The sequence below is a fragment of the Ziziphus jujuba genome, chromosome 2 (assembly GCF_031755915.1).
Source record: "Ziziphus jujuba cultivar Dongzao chromosome 2, ASM3175591v1".
NCBI classification, from domain to species: Eukaryota; Viridiplantae; Streptophyta; class Magnoliopsida; order Rosales; family Rhamnaceae; genus Ziziphus; species Ziziphus jujuba.
The window spans coordinates 17,701,447-17,723,475 of record NC_083380.1 but is presented as its reverse complement, the minus strand read 5'-3'; the positions used below and the strand labels follow the sequence as shown (position 1 = coordinate 17,723,475).

Here is a 22,029-nt window from a genome sequence, read left to right as displayed (position 1 = left end):
ATTCAATCCACCTAGAAATCATGCCATGGTTGCTTCTCTTTCTTCATTCATACTCAATATCATCATGAGCATCTCCATCTCCTTGTAATAATCCTCCATGGACCTACTACCTTATGATAATGATTGGAGTCTTTGATGCAACAACCTATGGTAATGAGTCGATACAAATCCCTTCCTCATGGCTCCTTTCATTTGTCGCCAAGTAGTAATCAATTCATCACCTACTCTCCTTTGGGTATTTTGTTCATTGGTCCACCATTGGAATGCATATGTCCAAATTCCATTGCTGCCACCTTTACCTTCTTAGTCTTCGAATAGTTATGATAGTCGAATATCATCTTCATTTGCTCCTTCCACTCTGGATAAGCCTTCGGAACATTTTTTCCCATGAAAGGTGGTATGTTGACCTTAATATTCCCAAGATCATCATCCTCTTCCCTTGTTAGTCTCCCACGTTTTGGCCTTCCGTGGTAAGCAAAAATTTCATCAAACCGTTCATCTAGGTCATCTCCAAAATTACCTTTCCCGAATTCCTCTCTAGGTCGACCACGGCCCCCTCGACCTCGACCTAGGCCACCATGCACATCTAACCTTGGATTTGGCCCACCTTGTGATGTTTCCAACCTGTCAATTCTTTGATCTGTATGATCAAATCGAGCATTCATCTACTGTAATTGCTCCAAGACGGCACTCATGTCCGTGTGCTCATCTCCACTCCTCGAAGCTCGAGAATCACCTTTGAATCCTACGGACTCTTCTTCATTAATTCTTAATGGCACATTTCCTCTTCTCACCCTTGAATTTGCCATGTTAGTATAAATAACACAAAAATAAAATAAAACCTCACCAAAATCACTACTTCACGTGTTTCACTCAAACAAGGTCTCGACACTCGTGTTTCACGATAGTTTTGGTTTTTGACCCTCTTTTAAACTCACATACTCTTGCCTTTTTCAACTCAAAGAATTAACTCAAAGTTCTAATTAAAAAACCCACAAAACAGAAATTAGATCACAAGTATGTTTTAATTAAACTTATCAGCAAATCAATAGCAAAAAAAGCAAACAATACTAAGTGAATTTAAACACCTAATTCTCGGCTTTTCTAAGCAAAAAAAAAAAAAAAAAAGAAGGCAAATGAACAAGGAAAATTTTGGAATCAATAAGAACTAGACCAGATGGTAAGAATTTAAGAATCCAAGAATAATATTTACAGAAAGAATTTCAAACACGAACAAGAATCAAATTGAACAAAATATAGGATAGTTGTTGGTTGTTGTTCTTTGTAATTAAAGTTTTTGTATCAAATCCTTTAACTAATTTTAATCCAAATAATTTTAGCACTCAAAATTCAAGTACCCAACAGCAAAATTAAATTTCTAGCAACTCCAAATATTGAATAAATAATCAACAACTCAGCAGTTCAAAGAAATTTCCAGCAAACAAATTCCAACACCAAATTCCAACCAAAACCTGCCCTCTTTTGTATTTTTTTGGCCTTTTTTTTTTTTAACTCACAGAATATCAACTTAACTGCAGTAGTAAGAATTAACACCCAAATTGCGATTCCTACAACAAAAATTCACCAAACCCGTGGCCTCCAACAACAGCAATACAAATTTGCAATTTTTCTGTAAATTTTTATATGGTGCTGCAATTCCTATCTTTTTTTTTTTTTTAAATAAATGAATGCAAATATTTAAGATCAAAAACAGCAAAGAAAAATCAACAATAAACTAAATTACCAAGAACAATAATGAAAAGCAACCAACAAACTAAGAAGCAAAACTATGGTAAAATAAAGAAAATGTAATTTAACTAGGAATGAGTTTTTTTTTTTTTTTAATATATGCCGAATGTGTATGATGATAGAAGCAACCTTAACCCACTGCTAAAATTGTAGATTAACACAAAAACAAATAAAGCAAATAAAGATATATCAATATCAAATGATACGAACCTAGGTCAACACACGCCTAAACCCCGTATTATATTAGCCCGGATCTCAATTAAGTTCAGATTTTAATGGAATGACCTCAACCCCTAATCAACCTATAATTAGAAACCTTGATATAATGAAGATGCCACAATAGGTGATGGATATCCAATTGATAAGTCAAAACTAAAATACTTACTCTCTAATGGTATTTTAGGTGTTCAAAGAGAACAAAGAGAAATTTGATCTCATAATTAATTATCTGTATATTATTAAGGGTCCATTCTTCCTCAAAATTAAGCCCTTAAATAGGCTAGAGTCACAAAATAATAAACCCTGAAAGTTTAGGTTAAAACCGGCCACCAAAGAGGAAAGGAAACATGTTGGCCAAAATTTACCTACTTTCTTAAACTAATTTTGGATTAATTAATTCCTTTATTTTGAATTAAAAATTAATTACTTTACAATGAAAATAATAAAATAATAACTTTACTAAGTTGATTTTTCCAGCAAATAAATAAATAGAAACCAAATATAAGACTAATTTTCTAAAACAAAAAGTCAAAATCAAATTAGGAAACTAGTTGACTAATTTGAATACTAAGGTATCTTTGACTAATTTCCAACTTGTTTGAGCTCCAAATCAGCTTCCATATGCCATGTAGGATGAAAAATATAATTAATAATGATTCCCACATGTGGTCCCTTGATTGGGATAAGTCAAACTTGCTTGAACAAGATGAAAAGTTAAAGCCAGCAGCTAAACAACACATTTTCGACCAAATTGAGATGTTGTCTGTACAACCTGGCTTTAGATGCTTTTGATTCTACCTTGACATGATTCCATGGCCTCTTGGTGATATCCATTGAATCCATAAAGTGTTGGATCCATTCGTTGCTGCCCAAAGTCTTAATTGCACTAAAACAGCTACCCGGGTTCATAATGGCTTCCATCACTTGGATGCTTAAAACATGCTTTGTATTTTCGGATATTGACATGCCCTTTTGAGAATTTATTATTCCCCATATAAAAGCAGCCAGGTTATCCTTAAATATCTTGGCTTGAGCTCTAGTCATTGGCCTGGTCTTCATCTGTATTGGGTTAGCACCCCAGCGGGTTGTCGGTTGTGCGGGCATGAGCGGATTCTCATCAGGATTGAAACAAGCTCCAAACCAGTGGTATCAAAAATTTGATAAGGCCACGCTGCATAATGGATTTAAAATAAATGAGTATGATAAATGTGTTTATGTAAAATATACAGTGAATTGATACGTTATTCTTTATTTGTATGTAGATGATATACTCGTTGTACGCAGCGATGACTATATGGTTCAAAGTACAAAAGCTATATTAAAATCCAAATTTGACATGAAAGATATGGGGCTTGCTGATGTGATTTTAAGAGTGAAAATCACTAGGATTTCGAATGCAATAATTCTTAGTAAAACACATTATGTGGATAAAATACTAGCTAAGTTTAGTAAAGACGATGCTGGTATAGCCAGAACACCCATAGATATGAATTTACACTTATCTAAGAACAAAGGGGAGAAGATACACGAGTAACTTACACTGTGAGTAGACTGAGTAGATACAACAGTAATCTAAATGAAGATCACTAGAAAGGAATCGTTAGAATACTAATGTATTTACAATATTCTCGTGATTACAGACTGCATTGTACAATATATCCCGCTATATTAGAAGGATATAGTGATGCAAATTGGATATAAGATATCAAGAATTTAAAAGTTCACAAGTGGCTATGTGTTCACATTAGCAGGTGCAACCGTAACATGGAAGTCCTTAAAACAAACTGTTATAGCTCGATCCACAATGAAATCTGAATTCGTTACAATAGATAAATATGGTGAAGAGGCTGAATGGCTATGTCAACTTTTAAAGGATATTCTAAGGTGGCCTAAACTTGTGTCAGCAATAAATATACATTGTGACAGTCAATTTGCGATTGGAAGGGCATAAAATATTTTGTATAATGGAAAGTCTAGACACATTTGTCGTAGACATAATTCTATTAGACAATTAATCTCAACTAGAGTTATCTTAATATACTATGTAAAGTCTAAAGATAACATTGCAATCCACTAATAAAAGGGTTGAATAGAAATTTAGTTGAGAAATCATTGAGAGGAATGGGATTGAAGCCCGTAAGGAAAGTCGATGCGATGGAAAACCCAACCTAGTTGATTGTAGATCCCAAGATCTAGGTTCGACACGAGAACGCAATCGTAAAGACTAGTATGGATCACTGCGGGAGTTAATCCTTTGCCCATTCCTATGATGAAATAGTGGTAGATAAAGATTAAGCATAAAATATGCTTTTAATGATTCCTATATGTGTGTATTTGGTAATCTATGCATAATCATGCTAGTTACATTGGAAATAGGATTGGTAATCTATGCATAATCATACTAATTACATTGGAAATAGGATTGGTAATCTATGCATAATTATGCTAATTATATTGGAAATAGGATTCCCCTACATGAGAGAGAAGAGTGGCCGCTTCAAAGAAGAATTATTAAGAGCGCAATTCTTTAGAAATTCTCGTAAAAACAAGAAAGTGTTCAGGGCCAAAATGAACACAACAGTGAGAATTGAAGTGTACTAGGAAGAAGTCATATGTGAACTAAATTATCATTTACACAAACGATGAAATGGTTCAAATATTTTGTATCTACCATTGGTTAGTAAATTAAATATAGTCTCATAAGGAAATGTTCAAAAAGTAACATCTACCTATCTACTTATACTATGCATATTCCAATAGTAAAGCTTTACTACTAGAGTCTTGAATTGTCCCTAGTCATTAAATCATTCATATAGGGGATTGTAATGTCTTTAATAAATGGAGTTGAATGATTTGACATTATTGAGTGTTTTATGTGTTTTAATGGGAATTAATGGCTCAATCTTTTAGTTTTTCCTTATGTTTGGTTTTGAGGGAACATGAGTTTTTGACAAAATTGTTTTTTTAAGGAAACAACGTAATATACATTCTTCTTGAGCTCTTTTTCAATACAAAGAGAAATTTTGAGTTTTGGTGTTGTGAGCGTTGTGTGTGGTAAAGCTTAGATACTAAAAGTTTGCAGTGAAAGATTTTAGTGGTGCCATGTCCAAGATCTAACCATCCATTGTATCCTAGGAAACGAATGTCACAAACCCATCTGCATCGGTGAGGCGAAATTTGTCTTAAGAAAACTGTAGTATCACATAGGCCTAGAATCAATCCGGATCGCTCACTAAATTTTCATATAGGTTTTGAAATATATTTTGTTTTCCCTAGTTTATTTTAACAGTCATAACTACTCTTGAATATATTAAAACATGGAAAATTATTTATCTAAATGTTCTACAACAGCTTATTCTTCTCATAAGAAAAATAACATTGGGAAAGAGTTAGAAGCTGAATACTTGAAATGGCACTCCATTGACAGCAAAAGGAGGTTCGTGATCCACCTGTATATTAAGCTTGGCTGAATCAGCAAAAAAAAGCATTCAACAAAATAGAAAATGAGAACTACACTCGTTCAAGTACCTAGTCATATTTCATTATTTTGGATTGCCTTTTACTTAAACATGGGTTTCTTAAAATACAAGGAGCCATGTCAGATATCCAATCAAATAATGCAGAAGCACTAACATGGTGACTTTACAAGTAAAATTTAGAAAATAATAACTGGAAAGAAAATATTCTATTAGACTCACATAAAGATAACAAATCAAACCCGTTGTTCAGAAAATAAATTCCTTCAACCGAGAATGACGGTCCTGCATGGAAAAACATTTGAGGTCATGAATCATCCGAAAAAGCTCAAAAAAGCATAATTGGTTCTTTCATGGGATCATGTAAAAATCTTCTTTTGCACAACAATCACTGACATGGTATGGTAAGCCAATATGTCATATTAACAGTCCTAAAGGTCAAGAATCAATTGACCATAAACGTCTGAATTGGACTGAAAAGAAGTGGGGACATGTCGTATGATTCATCTTACTCATTTCTGAATGATAAAACAACTGCTTAACCAGTGAAGATTAGATTTATGTATAGGTGTTGAATCCCAAGAAACTAATAACTTCTAAAACAAAACAATCGTTAATAAAAAAAATTTACAGTTCTCTATTTGCACTGAGCATAACCGCAGGAGTATATTTAGAATAAATTCCACATGTTCTCTCTCTTTTGCACTCTCTTTCTCTATCTACACACACACACACACACGAGAACTTAAAAGATCTGAGGAGGTCTGAACTTGAAGCCAGTTGACGGAATTTTTTAGACTACTCGACTGCTGGGTCTGCAACAAGCATTAAACAAATGAAGATCAGCTTCCAAATAGAAAAAATAATTTTGACAGAGTAGATGTAGACCGACTCTGTTTATTTTTATTTTTTAATTTTAATCTAATTTACAGCATGAGATCGTGAAGCTTGGAAAGCAAAGACATACTCCTGAAGAACACCATGGCTCCCTACAGCAATCTGCAAACAAAATAACTTCATCATTTCCACTATTTCCGGCATAAACACGTACATACAAATCCATATACATGCATACACACTGATGAACTAAATCCGATCAACATACAACACAAAAACCAACATAAAACATTCATCCAATCCATATGCAACACAAAACAACCAAAAACTAAACCCGAAAGACAACCCTACAGCAAAATCAGCAAAATCAAGGGTTTTGATGAACAGAGGCTTGGTGATGAAGCTCGGATCCGTAACAAATTGATTACTTAAAATAATAGGAAAACAAAAATAAATTTAAAAAGAAAAATCGAAGCGCAAGCAAGCGAATAGTCAAGCTAAAGTTTAGAAATTACAGAGTACTTTGCCGAGAAATTGGAGAAAATGAAAGGAGGGAAAATTCAAAGTGAGAGGAAAAGTGAAAGAGACAAAGCTGGCAGCAGATTTTCTCTCTCTTTGTATTTCTACGCCAGCCTGGAACCCGACTGGTGAAGGTATATGACCGTAGGACAGCAGCAATAAAAATTCCAAAATATATGATTTTCACCCAAAAAAATTCCAAAATATATTAGAAATCGTCAAATTGATTGCAAACTAAATTAGAATTGTCAAATTATGCCCAAAATAATTAAAATAAATAATAATAGAAAGGTCAAGTTGCTGTAATTTAATTAATACTTTTCCCTAAAATTATTAGAACACAATTTTCATGTTTCTTAAAAGATTAAACCGGCTATGATAATTTATATTCATTTTCAATTGTCACATTTTGATAAAAATGACCACATTTTTATGAAAATTATAATCATGTGAGTATTGTTTATTTTTTCATTTTTTTACTTTTTTTGTTGGCTGAAATTGGAGGGATTTTGTTGTATTGAATTTCCTTTTTGTGTGCAGAAAGCATGTAAAAAATATATGTCCCCAGAAGAATTGGATGGATTATTCAAGAATCAAGAGCATGTTCGTTATATTACCTGGTGCTTAAAATGTTATAATTTTTGAAGGTAATGATTATCAAATTATACAGAATTAAACATATGTATACATATATATATATATATATATACATATATATATATATATTATTTATATAGTATCATTTTGACCCGTGTAATTGCTGCTTGAGTATTAAATCAAAAGATTGAAACATTCTTTTTTTTTTTTTTTTATATTTTCACTTGAAAAAAAAAGAAAAGAAAAGAATAAAAATCAGAGAAAAAAGAACTGGTGGGTTTAGCTTTATCCTACAATCCTAGATTGAAGATCAAAATGAAAGGCAACAATAGCTGCCAAGTACAATGGTATCCCATGCTTGCTTCGCTATAATATTTATCAAATCATTAATTTGAGACCCATCGTTCTTTTTTTATTCTGATGATACTGTCTCTTCCTGAGTATCAAATTTTTTATTCAAAATTTAAATCCCATGTGATAATATTTACTTCGTTATTCTATTTTTAAGATATATACTTTTATTCTTTATGCCCTTTTCCCGTTTATATGTATTTTTTTGGGTAAATTATTTATTTTGGTGTACTTTTGGAAGGTCAAAGTTGCCAATATTCGCCAACCTAAGATAAAAATTATGCCTGTTAACATAACATATATTTATTCAATTTTGAATTATATTACATTAAGATCCTTGAGATTTGTTTTAATTACAAATTGGTCATTTTTTTTTATTTTTTATTTTTTATCTATTACTCATATAAAAGAGCGGATTGCCTCAAGGGCAGCTTTGGAAAAGACAAAAAAAAAAAAAAGAAAAAAGAAAAATTTCAACATGGACATAATACATGTTTTTTATCTTAATATTTTATGATTTGTTTTTCTTTGCTTTCTGTATTTGTTTTCCTGTATTTTTTATGATCAGAGAATCACAATAAACACTATATTTGACTTATGAGCCTATCCGTTATAGGCTGAAAGTTATAGTTACATTGTTGTAAGTCGCTATCAAGAGGAGGAATCAACAAAAACATGGTTTGCAAACCTTGCGGTCTACTATATATCGTATTTAGCATAACCCTATCATAGTTTCTTTCTCATTCCTGTCGTAAGCCATGTCCTTTTTGGTTTTTCTATATATATATATATATATATAATATATATATGTGTGTGTGTGTGTGTGTATGTTTACTTTGCTCGGGACACTGGGTATCGGAGGGCATCACTGGTATATGGTGTGGTGCGTCAAGTATAAGTTTTCGGATAAAAATTTAAAACCCCAAAGTGTTGAAAAATTATTTATTATATTTTATTTATATTTGGGGTATTTATCAATTGTTTATTAAATTAATTGATCCCTTGGATTTTCGGGAAATACGAATATCGGGTTTTGTGAAAATGTTTTAAAAAGGAAACATTTCCAACAGAGTGAATAGTGAGGGTTTTGAGAGAAATTATTACTTTTAATTGTGTATTATTTATTTATCTATTTAATTGTCGGTATTAATTAAATTCCTTTATTTGTTATATTATAATATTAAAAGTGTTCAATAGATAGGGTTACTCACTGTAATGATTAGCATCTCACGTTTTTAAATTCCGTTCCCTCAGGTGCAAGGGGTGGTAGACGTTCTTCCGGAGCGAACCAAATCTCCGCCGCTATCGTAGTTTGAGAAGTTACCTTTGTCTTCATTTATTTCAATTGTATTATTTCTTTCATCCCTGTTGTATTCTATGCTTAATAGTACTTCATGAAGCTCTGTATACTGTCCTGGACACTTATGTATTAATTATGCACTGGATTACTGTTATTCATTGGAGTGCTATGAATTTGTGGAGTCAAATTGTAGTAATGTGGGAGGAATAAGGGATAAATATAGAAGTGTGTTTTCAGTACAAGAAATTTATGGTAAGTCCAACCCTTAGGAGAGGTTCTGCCGGATTTTCCATTAGAGGGTCCGGTAGGGTTTCCCTTGGATCAGGGCTTGTCTAAGGTTCCGGTGAGGAATTTTGGACGTGTCCTGACAATTGGTATCAGAGCATAGGTTCTTATAATCCTAAGGGACTGTGCATTGCTGTACAGCCCATCCATAAATTTCTTCCTTTTTGTAATCGTGCTTAAGTGTCTTTGTTTCTAAACTCTTGTTTGTTTCTTTAGAATTTGCTACGATGCATAGGCGGGACACATGTAGTACTCGGGAACACTCGGCTGAGAGTTCCGGGAGTCGATCGAGCCTTAGGCAACTTATCTCTCAACTAACTCGAGCCTTAGGGGCTTCAAGCTCTAGTAATCAATCTGTGGATCAGGCTCGACGATTGGGAGCCATGAATTTCGATGGAAGCCAAGGCCCAGCTGCAGCCATGAATTGGCTATCCAACATGGAGAAAATCCTAGAAGAGGGGATGCAGTGCCCCGACCAAGATATGGTGAGGATCTCTGGTTTCATGTTAGAAGGAGACGCCCGGAAGTGGTGGAAAGTAGAAAAGGCTCACAGAAGGCATACGTGGGATCAGTTTAAGGTTGCCTTCACTATTGAATATTGCCCTCCTGCCTACCGTGAGGCAAGAAGGAGAGAGTTCGAGGAGCTACGACAGGGGAACATTACTGTGTTCGAGTATGAGAGAAGGTTTCGGGAACTATCCAAATTCTGCATGCACATGATTCCCGATGACCATGTGAAGAAGATGAGGTTCATAGATGGCCTGAACGAAAACATAGCCCTCACCCTTGCTGGATCAGTACATCCCACTTATCAGTCCGCCAGGGATGCAGCGCTGGAGCTAGAGAGACAGGTGGAGATGCGCAAGCCCTCGAGGCGTAGATCATTCGAAGGTTCATATAGTGGAGCACCTAGTCAAGGAGCGTCCAAGAAGAGTCATAGTTTAGACTCATCGGGTAGTGGTGGACCAAGCCCACGAGGCAGATTTCAGCGGAGAGGCAATTATCGTATGCCCCAGACAGCTCACCATTCGATCAGTGGGGATACAAGCTCGTATTAGCAGTCACACTTTGATCCTACGTGGATTTGTCCAATTTGTAAGAGGAAGCATTCCAGGCAGTGCTAGATGGATGGTTTATGTTTTCAGTGTGGGTAGCCAGGCCACATAAGGAGGGAGTGCCCTTATGGTAGTGGCAGCATGCTAGGGGTAGGTCGGTGAGCACAGCATGCTGGTGAATTTCAGGGTCAGAGTTCCCAGGGGAGTCAAGCAGTATGAGGTTCTTCAGGATCGGCCCAACCGTCTGCAGGATCAAGTCGAGGTAAAGGAAGGAAGCCCCAGCAGACAGGTCAAGGTCGAGTGTTTGCTATGATGCAGCAGGAAGCCCAGGCCACACTTGACGTTGTTACAGGTACTTTGAATATTTTTGGTAATGACGCACGTATACTTATAGACCCGGGAGCAACACATTCGTTCATCTCAAAGGAATTTGTCGTTCGGGTTGGTATGACCCCTACTCCTTTAGGATGTCTAAATAGCCACTCCTGCAGGAGAATCCTTGTGGCCCAGCCAGTTGATCAAGGAGTGTTTCTTCTGCATCGAAGATCAAGTGATGGAAGCGGACTTGATCCTGTTGGATCTATCCGGGCTTGATGTAATCTTGGTCATGGATTGGTTGGCAAGGAACCATGCATCCGTAGATTGTTTTAGCAAAGAAGTTACATTCAGGAGGCCAGGTTTGCCTGAAGTGGTATTCCGTAGGGAAGTTGGGAGGCCTTTGCCAAGATTGATATCTACCCTCACCGCCAAGAAGCTATTGAATAAGGGTTGCCAAGGGTATTTAGCTCATGTGATTGGTACCCGAGTAAGTGGGGTCAGGTTGGAAGACATGCCCGTTGTAAGGGATTTTTTGGATGTGTTTCCTGAGGAGTTACCAAGATTACCTCTGGAAAGGGAAGTTGACTTTCCCATTGAATTAATTCCAGGTACCGTGCCTATTTCTCTACCACTGTATCGGATGGCTCCAGCGGAGTTAAGGGAGCTAAGGGTCCAATTGCAAGATTTGGTAGATAAGGGGTTTATTAGACCAAGCATATCGCCATGGGGAGATCCAGTGTTGTTTGTGAAGAAGAAGGATGGTAGTCTAAGACTGTGCATAGACTACCGACAACTTAACAAGGTAACCATCCCCAATCATTATCCGTTGCCAATGATAGATGATCTATTTGACCAACTCCAAGGTGCCAAAGTATTTTCCAAGATCGACTTGAGATCTGGATATCACCAGCTAAGGATCCGAAGTCGGATATCCCTAAGACTGCCTTTAGGACGAGGTACGGACATTATGAATTCCTAGTGATGTCGCTTGGACTCACCAATGCCCCAGCAGCTTTTATGGATTTGATGAACCGGGTGTTTCGTCCGTACTTGGATCATTTTGTCATTATATTTATAGATGACATCCTGATCTATTCTAGGAACCAAGAGGAGCACGTGAGGCATTTGAAGAGAGTACTCCAAACTCTAAGGCAACATCAACTATATGCTAAGTTCGACAAGTGCGAGTTCTGGTTAAATCAAGTGGGTTTTCTCGGACATAACGTGTCAGCCGAAGGTATCTATGTGGACCCTGATAAGGTGAAGGCAGTGTTGAATTGGGAGCGCCCTACCACTGTGAGGGAAGTACGAAGTTTTCTTGGATTAGTTGGATACTACCGTCGTTTTATAGAAGGGTTTTCGAGAATTACTGGACCGCTTCATAACTTAACCCGAAAGAAGGTCGAATTTAGTTGGACGGATAGGTGTGAGCAGAGTTTTCAAGAATTGAAGAAAAGGTTAACATCCGCACCTGTCTTAACTTTACCTAATGGGAATGAAGGTTTTGAAGTCTATTGTGATGCATCCCATCAAGGGTTGGGGTGTGTGCTAATGCAGAATCAAAGGGTGGTAGCATATGCATCACGGCAATTGAAGCAGCACGAACAAAATTACCCTACGCATGACTTAGAATTGGCGGTGGTAGTCTTTGCTCTGAAGAAGTGGAGACACTACTTGTATGGGGCCACATGCCAAATTTATACCGACCACAAAAGCCTCAAGTACATTTTCACTCAAAAGGAATTAAATATGAGGCAAAGGAGATGGATGGAGTTATTGAATGATTATGATTGTGTGATTGATTATCACCCAGGCAAGGCGAATGTAGTGGCAGATGCTTTGAGTAGGAAGGCTATCGGATCTCTTGCTCACATGCAAGCCATCCAACTACCTCTTATGGTGGAGTTGAAGAAAATGGGGGTGTTAATGCATATGCATCCTTCGGGAGTTTTTATGGCTAGTTTTCAGGTGCGACCGGTGTTAGTGGATCGTATATTGGAGACTGAAATGGAAGATCCTAAATTGAGAACAATTAAGGGCAAGGTACAAGAAGGTCTTGATCCGGAGTTTTCCATAAGGAGGGATGGAGCCCTCATGTATAATGGACGACTTTGCGTTCCTGATATTCCAGAACTCAAGAAGGAGATCTTAGAAGAGGCACATATCTCAATGTATGCGATGCATCCTGGGAGTACCAAAATGTACCGAACGCTTGTTAAGTATTATTGGTGGATTGGCATGAAGAGAGAAGTGGCAGATTTTGTATCAAAATGCTTAATTTGTCAACAAGTAAAGGCAGAAAGACAGAAGCCTTCAGGACTACTCCAATCCTTACCTATTCCTGTGTGGAAGTGGGAGGAACTCAATATGGATTTTGTATTCAAGCTTCCCTCTACACCCAGGAGATATGATGGTGTTTGGGTGATCATTGATCGTCTTACCAAGTCGGCACACTTCTTACCGGTACGAGAACATTTTTCACCCGAGAAGTTAGCCCAGTTATTCGTGCAACGTATTGTGAGTCTTCATGGAGTACTGCTAGCCATCGTATCCGATCGAGATCCACGTGTTACTTCACGACTATGGCGGAAGTTGGCTGATGCACTAGGAGCAAGACTTAACTACAGCACCGCCTTTCACCCGCAATCTGATGGACAAGCTGAGCGCACAATTCAGACATTAGAAAACATGCTAAGGTCTTGTGTTATGCAATTTTGCGGTAGCTGGGATGAACAATTGCCATTGATAGAATTTGTCTATAACAACAGTTATCAGGCGAGTATTGGGATGTCCCCGTATGAGGCTTTATATGGGAGGCAATGTCGGACACCTTTATGCTGGAGTGAAGTAGGAGAAGAGAGGCTCCTTGCAACGAATAATGCGGTTGGATCTGAGTATTTACGGATGACCTTGGACAAGGTGAAGATCATTAAGGATAGGTTGAAGGTTGCCCAAGATCGACAGAAAAGTTACGTCGATGTGCGTAGGAAGGATTTGGAATTCGAAGTAGGAGATTGGGTATTCCTAAAGTTATCTCCATGGAAAGGAGTAGTACGCTTTGGTCGACGAGGTAAGTTGGGTCCTCGTTATATCGGGTCTTACAAGATTACGGAAAGGATTGGCCCCGTGGCTTATAGATTAGCATTACCGGAAGAGCTAGCCCGAGTGCACAACGTATTTTATGTTTCGATGCTATGGAAATATATTGCAGACCCATCACACGTACTCGAGACTCCTGACATAGAATTAAGGGAAGATCTTTCGTATGTGGAGCAACCAGTGCAGATTTTGGATCGCGAGGAGCGGGTGCTACGTAACAAGACTATTCCTTTAGTTAAAGTTTTATGGCGGAATCATTTAATTGAGGAAGCAACGTGGGAGCCCGAAGCGCAGATGCGTGATTCGTATCCTTACCTATTCTAGTGACGTGCGGAATTTCGAGGATGGAATTCTTATAAGGCGGGAAGGTTGTAACACCCCGTCCCGAACCATGTCGGAATTTTTGCACGTTGACCAAGGTTGACCGTTGACCGAGTGGGTCAAAAGTTGACCTTTTGTTCCAGTTGAAATTTCTAGTTGACCGTGGTACCTAGCGAAGTACATGATGCCCCGAGTTCGTAGACTAGTAGCACGTCGAAAACGGAGCTATGGTTTGAAAGTTATGGGCAAAACAAGTTGAGGTGCAAACTATCCAAAAGGTGCCGGGAGTTGACTTTTTATAGTTGTATAATTTTGTTTTGACTTTTGTATGGTTGTAAAGTACTCGTCGATACGAGTTCATAGACTAGCGACATGCTTAAATTGGACATCTGGTTAAAAAGTTATGGACGTGTGAAGTTTTCCGGATACCGTAATATTTTATTATATCTGGCTTAACTGCACAGTGATGCCATGTGTCGACACCTGATTGGTCCACGTGGTTGAACAGTGTCACCCACGGTGGCTTTTATTTGGCAAAAACGACGGAGGAGGAGAGAGAAAGAGAGAGAGAAGAGAGAGAGGGAGAGAGAGAATTGCCGGCCACCGGAGTTGTTAAATTTTCCGGCCGATTCTTGCTACATGCTCCGGCTAGATGGGAACGCCTCCTCATTCCCGGCCAAACCCCAAAATTTCACGGCCAACGGACCGGCGACGGGCCAGGATCGGGGCTTTTTCGGGCGGCGGCGCCGAATCCTTCAACAGTCGAGATCTCCACATTCCGGCCTCCGTTCTTGTCACCACCGATACCCTTGGAACCCTCTCCCTTCAAGCTACAAAACCTCCAAAAATCTCGGCCATCAGCCACCGCACGCGCCGGCGGCGGCGACGGTTGCCGGTGACTGTGACGGCTCGCCGGAGAACTCCCTGTTCCGGCGAGTACCCAGGCCCATCTCCGGTCCCTCTCCACTAATTCCGACCCCCTGAATCCAAATCTGGCATCCTTTTCCTCCAATTCTCGACGGTTTGGGAGAATCGAAGAGTTGAATCCCAAAAGCTTTCCGGCGAGATTCCGACCACCTAGGGCCTGATCTCCGGGAAGTGAGATCGGATTTGTAATCCTCGTCACTCAAGCTTCGATTCGGTATATTACTCGTAATTTTTGGTTGTTGTTTGTGTTCACTCCCCTGGGTACCCATTTGGGTGTTACCCGATTAAAATATTAATATATTTGGTTTGGTGTACTGTGGATGTTTTAGGTGCACGTGTGGGTAGTGGAGTTGATCCTGTGGAGGATCTTGGCTAATATACGAGCTTAAGGTGAGTGACCCACCTCTAAAAATATTTTGGGTAATTAATTATATTTAATTGGTGTTTAATTGATATTTGGAATTATGTTCATGTGGTGCAATTTAATTATAATTGTGGAAAATTATTATTTTGTAAGTACATATATGTTTGTTGGTGCTAAACGGAATTTTGGGTTATCCAAAAACTCCGATTTTTATTATTGTGATTTAATTTTATTTATTACGCATGAGCAAGGTATTTTCAGTAATAAATCGTATGTGGTTTTAATATTATTTTTGGGCATAATTGGTTTAAATATTTTAAGGAAATTATTTGTTTAAATTGGTGGTTTCAAATGTGATAATTATGCCCGTGGAATATTATTTGTTGAACCTTGTGTTACGAGAAAAATTATTTTTATATTGTTATCGATGGTTTCGTACCGAGTATGTCAAAGGAAAATGTGGGATGGTGAAATTGAAAACTGGTATATTTCCCACGGTCATTTTCGGAAAATCGGTATGATAATATTAATTTAATAATTATTTTAGACGCACTCATACAGTATTGGTGTTCTGGTGTATATGTGGTTAGCGCGCAAGTTATTATGTCTCCCGTGAGTTACCATTGGACCGAGGGCAGGCAAGTTTTATATAGTGCACATAGCCGCCCCCCCTCCGTGGCCGGGATAACGGTTTCAGCAGCGGTATTGTCGGGACACCGAAGTGCCATATGCAAGTTTCTCTCTTTAATCTCCCCGCCAGTCGGTGCTCGGGACGCTGGGTATTGGAGGGCATCACTGGTATATGGTGTGGTGCGTCAAGTATAAGTTTTCGGATAAAAAATTAAAACTCCAAAGTGTTGAAAAATTATTTATTATATTTTATTACATTTTATTTATATTTTGGGTATTTATCTATTGTTTATTAAATTAATTGATCCCTTGGTTTTTCGGAAAATACGAATATCGGATTTTGTGAAAATGTTTTAAAAATGGAACATTTCCAACGGAGTGAATAGTGAGGGTTTTGAGAGAAATTATTACTTTCAATTGTGTATTATTTATTTATCTATTTAATTGTCGTTATTAATTAAATTCCTTTATTTGTTATATTATAATATTAAAAGTGTTCAGTAGATAGGGTCACTCACTGAGATGATTAGCATCTCACATTTTTAAATTCCGTTCCCTTAGGTGCAACGGGTGGTAGACGTTCTTCCAGAGCGAACCAAATCTCCGCCGCTATCGTAGTTCGAGAAGTTACCTTTGTCTTCATTTACTTCAATTGTATTATTTCTTTCATCCCTGTTGTATTCTATGCTTAATAGTACTTTATGAAACTTTGTATACTGTCCTGGACACTTATGTATTAATTATGCACTGGATTACTGTTATTCATTGGAGTGCTGTGAATTTGTGGAATCAAATTGTAGTAATGTGGGAGGAATAAGGGGATGAATATAGAAGTGTGTTTTCAGTGCAGAAAATTTATGGTAAGTCCAACCCTTAGGGGAGGTTCTGCCGGATTTTCCATTGGAGGGTCCGGTAGGGTTTCCTTATGATCAGGGCTTGTCTAGGGTTCCGGTGAGGAATTTTGGACGGATCCTGACACAGTGGGCTCCATGTATATATAAAAGCCATATAAACATTGGATCTACTGTTATGTAGGATGGTGACAATCATCACTGGTGACAGATAGTGGTACTCTTTCTTTTTTCTCTTGTTTGCTTATCTCTTCCACCAATAAAGTCCAACAAGCAAGTCATCCAATTGGCAATATCTCAGTACTCGCTTTCTTCTTTTATTGGTGATAACTATTGGGTTCTATTTTTTATTTAACGAAGAATCAATTTTTTAACCTGTTCTTTCTTGTATATATATATATATATTTAATTTGTTATGAATATGAGAACAAAGCCCAAGAAAGTGATGGAATAAACCAATATTTTACTTTTCATTCGCTGAATTAATTTGCACAACCATATAATCATTTAAAAGGAAAGTAAAATGAAAAGGTGATTCCATGACTAAAGGGATTTTAACAAATACAACAAAATATATACATGTGGAATAAATAATATATTACAGAGTGTAAATGATGATGCCATAGCTGTGATACTGTATAAGAATGCCGTAGTTATGACGTGGGCATATAAAAGGTTTGGTGTTTTCTTTAATTCGCCGCTATAAAATGGAGCTCCCATAAAAAATTCCAATCTTAGACCGAAGAAGATGGAAATGAGAACGGGATAGAGGCTTTGTAGAGTATATGGAATCTGGTAAACATGCGATACTCTAAGGAGACCATTGGCAAACTTTTCACAAACAAAGTGAAAGTCCACTGCAATGTGTTTCATGCGAGAGTGAAAAGACTGGATTGGCAGAAATATATGTGGTGCTAAAGTTATCACAGTAAATGGCAGTTATCTAGGACAAGGAAGCAGCAAGTTCATAGAGATGAGACTGAATTTAGGAAACTTCAGCTTAAGTGGAAATAACAAATCGATTTTTAACTTCAATGGAGAATCAAGCAACAACGCATTGTTTCTTTATGCTCTAAGATATTGGGATGTGATTGAGGATAATGATATAGCACTTGTAGTGGTCCTATCATCCTTATTACCTACCTAATTAACATTAGAGAATGCATGGAGTGAGAGTGGAGAGTTGTGTCATATGAAGAGACCATGATGACCTGTACCTTTGACGTAATGAAGGAGTTACTTGGTGGCACACCAATGTGTAGTTGTAGGCTTGTGCATAAATTGAGAGAGATTGTTGAAAACATTGGCGATGTTAGGCCAAGAAATAGATAGATACTATAGAGCATCAAGGACTTTGCGGTATTTAATGCCGTTAACAAGGTTTGAGCCATTAGTAAGAAAGAGAAAAGTGTCAAAGGCTAGAGGCATGGATTATTCCTTAGCACTAGTCCTTTTGGTCCTATCAAGTATGTATCGGAATAATTTTTGTTGGCATAGAAAGAGACCACCATACATGGGAAGCACATCAACACCCAAGAAAAAGTTAAAAAGTGCTGAGATCCTTGACAAAAACTTGGTCAAAAAAACGTTTGTCAACAAATTTGAATGCATTGAAATTTCCTATAAGAATTAGATTATTAACATAGATTAATACATGGTTAGTCCACAATGAGAGTAAATGAACAAGGATGGATCGGCTTAACGGTTATGAAATCCAAGAGCAAGCAAAAATATTTTAAGCTTTGTATACCAAGCATGAGGAGATTGTTTCAAGCTATAGAGTGCTTTCAGAAGTTTGGAAATATGCTGTTGAAGAGATGGATTAATAAAATCGATAGGTTGAGCCATGAACATATCATTACATAAGGTGCCATGTAAGAATGAATTATTGACATCTAGTTGATGTGTGAGCCACTTATTTAAGATAACAAGGCATAAAACCACCCAAATAATAGCATGCTTGATTACAAGATTGAAAGTTTCATTGTAATAAATGTTGAGTTTTTGATGAAATCCTTACGTAACCAACTATGCTTTGTAGTGAGCAATAGAGCAATCTAAATTTCATTTAGTTAGGTAAATCTACTTGCAATCGATAGGGTTTGATTAGCATTAATATTTAGCTGCACAAAATCCTAAGTTTCGATTCACAGGGCATCAAATTCTTCAGACATAATAGTATGCCAAGTAGGTACTTTGAGAGCTTGGGTGAAAGTAAAGGGCTCAATTGAGTGAATAGAGGAATATTTTGGTGGCTAAGAACATTTTTTGTTTTTTTTTTTGTTTTTTGTATTGTGATGTTATTTTTTAGAGAGTGATCATAGAATGAGTGGGGCGTTGTGAGATCCCACATCGGTTGGAAAGGAGAATAAAACATGCCTTAAAAGAGGGTGTGGATACCTTTCCCTTGAGAGGCCTTTTAAAACCTTGAGAGCTGGGTTGTAAGAGGACTCCCAAGGCCCAAAGAGGACAATATCTCATGCGGGTGGTCTGGGCTGTTACAGGCATGGTGGGGAAGGCAAGGTTTATTAACTAAAAAAGTGGTAAGAGATGGTGAGGTATCATGCATAGAGCCCAGTTCGTGTAAGACAAGAGAAGAATAAGTAAATGAATGAGAGTCCCTACTAGAGACCAAAGTATGCATATACGAATGAATTTTTGTTGAGTTTGGACACCGTTGGGAGTGGAAGATGCAGATTGTGGGGAGGATGACAATGAGACTTGTGGTGCTTGTACAGGTGAGGCTCAAAAGCAGAAAAGGTAGACTAGGAGAATTGGAATATGATAGGTAGATACGGGTAGAGAAATTTCGTAAGGTGGTGGTAAAGTGTGACTAAGAAACCATCGATGAGTATCATTGGTTGGAGGTGTGGGTGAGTGGGACAAAGAGATAGAGAATGGAAAGGAGTATTCCACATTTAACATGATGAGAGACATAGAGCCGGTTACTAGAGATGAGAAAGCAGAGATATGCACTTTAACTTGATGAGTAGCCAAGGAAGACATGGCTTTGATTTAGGTTCAAAGCCAGCCAAAAACATGTAGCTCATGATAGTTGGGTGATTTGCCAAATAACTTTTGAAAGGGATAGTCAAAGCTAAGTACGGAAGTGGGCATGCAATTTATTAAGTACACAGTAGTGTGAAATGCATATGTCTAGAAGTTGGAAGGGATGGAGGCATGAGACATAAAGGATAAGTAGATCTTAACAATATTGTTGGTGATGTCTTTTAGCAACATCATTGTGTTTTGGTATCTGAGTAGCAGTAAAAAAGTGAGAAATATTAGTTGATTCAACAAAAGATTTTAAACCAATGTATTGTCCACCACAATTAGAGCGAATGGAGATAATTGGGCATTGAAAAGATTTTTCAGTAAGAAGCTTGAATTTAAAATGTGCATACTTTAGACTTGAAGTTAATGGAGAAAAGCCATACATATTAGTAAAGTGATAAACTAGGACTGGCATAGTAGTTGAAATCATCATGATAGACAATTGGGATGGGACCCTTCATATCAATGCATAATAACAAAATAGGAGCATCGCTTTGCTAAGTAAAAGAGGAAAAATGAAGTTCCTAAACAAGAGTAAATTAAGGAATAAATAAAATGGAAGAATCTTAGATGAAAGGTGACCAAGGTGTAAATGCCAATTAATAAAAAAGGAGCAGTAAAACAAGAGAGAGCAAGTTTTTGATGTGTTGGAGTAGATAGTGGGGATGATCATGTGTAAATCCTTCACCATAAAACAATGAAATAAGATGTCAAGACCCAGTCAAAATTGCTTATCATAACTCTAGATGAGCCTAGAGGTGGCAATCCAGGTCATAATACGGCGACACGACTCGAAAACGACACAAAATAAATGGGTTTGGGTTTATCATAAATGGGTTCGGATCATAATCGGGTCAACCTGTTTAACACGATTATTAATCATGTCATTTTCAGGTTGACCCGTTTAATTTGAAATTGACACGCTATGACCCATTTAAATTTAATTTTAAATTATAATTTTAGCTATAATATATTATTTAACAAGTAAAAAATATTACAAATTTAAAAACTTTATAAAAGTAATTTTTTTATTATTAATTTTTTAAAGACAAATTTTTAAAAGTAAATTTTTTTATTAATAGGTTAATTTTTAATAAATAGGTTAATTTTTAGGTTAACAGGTCAATATTCAGGTTAATAGATTAACAGGTCAACACGATCTGTTAAAGTAATCGTGTTAAACAGATCGTATCGGATTGACCTGTTTATAAACAAGTTGGGTTAGTATTTTAGATACCTGACACGATTAATAAATGGATTGGGTTAGGGTTGAGCATTTTTGACACGATTATTAAACTGGTCGACACGAACCCGACACGTGAACACAAATTGCCACCTCTAGATGAGCCCTAACTAGAGAAATTCTACCTGACATTTCTACAGAAAATTCGACAGTATCACCCCTAAAAGGGACATGCTACAAAATTACTTGTACAAGAAACACACTCTAATATAGTACCACCTTATTTCTCCTACTTACTACAAAGATTGCCATAAAAGCAGCACTTCAAAATAATACAGGGAACAGTCACAATATTAAATAAATAATAATAATCTAACACAATATTTAGAGCATATTAGAGTTTACAACAAGTAGAGAATTTAATACAAATACAAAGAGAAATATAGAAGAAAAATTACAGGAAAGAAAGGAAAAGGAATGCTTTTCTTGGAACATGGCAACAGAAAACAAATGTTGAGTTCGCCCCGAATAGTCAACGCTCACTAACACCTGGGCCTAGGGGAATAGATTTGAAAACAGAAAATAATAAGATGCTAATTATCCTAGTGAGTGACACCCAACTACTACATAAAATATAATATTACAAAATAAAAATAAATAATGATAAATAAAGATATAATTAAATAAATAATTGATTAAATTAATAAGTAAATAAATAATTAAAATAAATATTTATTATTTTCTCTCAAAACCTTCACTATTTCACTTAGTTTGAAATTTTTCCTTTTTTAAAACTATTTTCACAAAACCCATCATTTTTATATCACCAAAAATAAAATAAAAAAATAACTCAATAAAATATAAATAATTTGGTAACCATTTATTAAATCTAGA

At 36.8% G+C, this 22,029-nt stretch overlaps 1 long non-coding RNA gene across 1 annotated transcript; it reads right to left on the bottom strand.

The window, feature by feature from the left end:
- Positions 1–2,465: 2,465 nt before the first annotated feature.
- LOC125422523 (uncharacterized) lies at positions 2,466–6,745 on the bottom strand. Its single transcript, XR_007241222.2, has 6 exons — positions 6,633–6,745; positions 6,412–6,443; positions 6,076–6,259; positions 5,667–5,729; positions 5,373–5,417; positions 2,466–3,139 (listed from the first exon to the last, which is right to left on the bottom strand). It is a non-coding gene; the product is annotated as an uncharacterized LOC125422523 (long non-coding RNA).
- Positions 6,746–22,029: the final 15,284 nt, after the last annotated feature.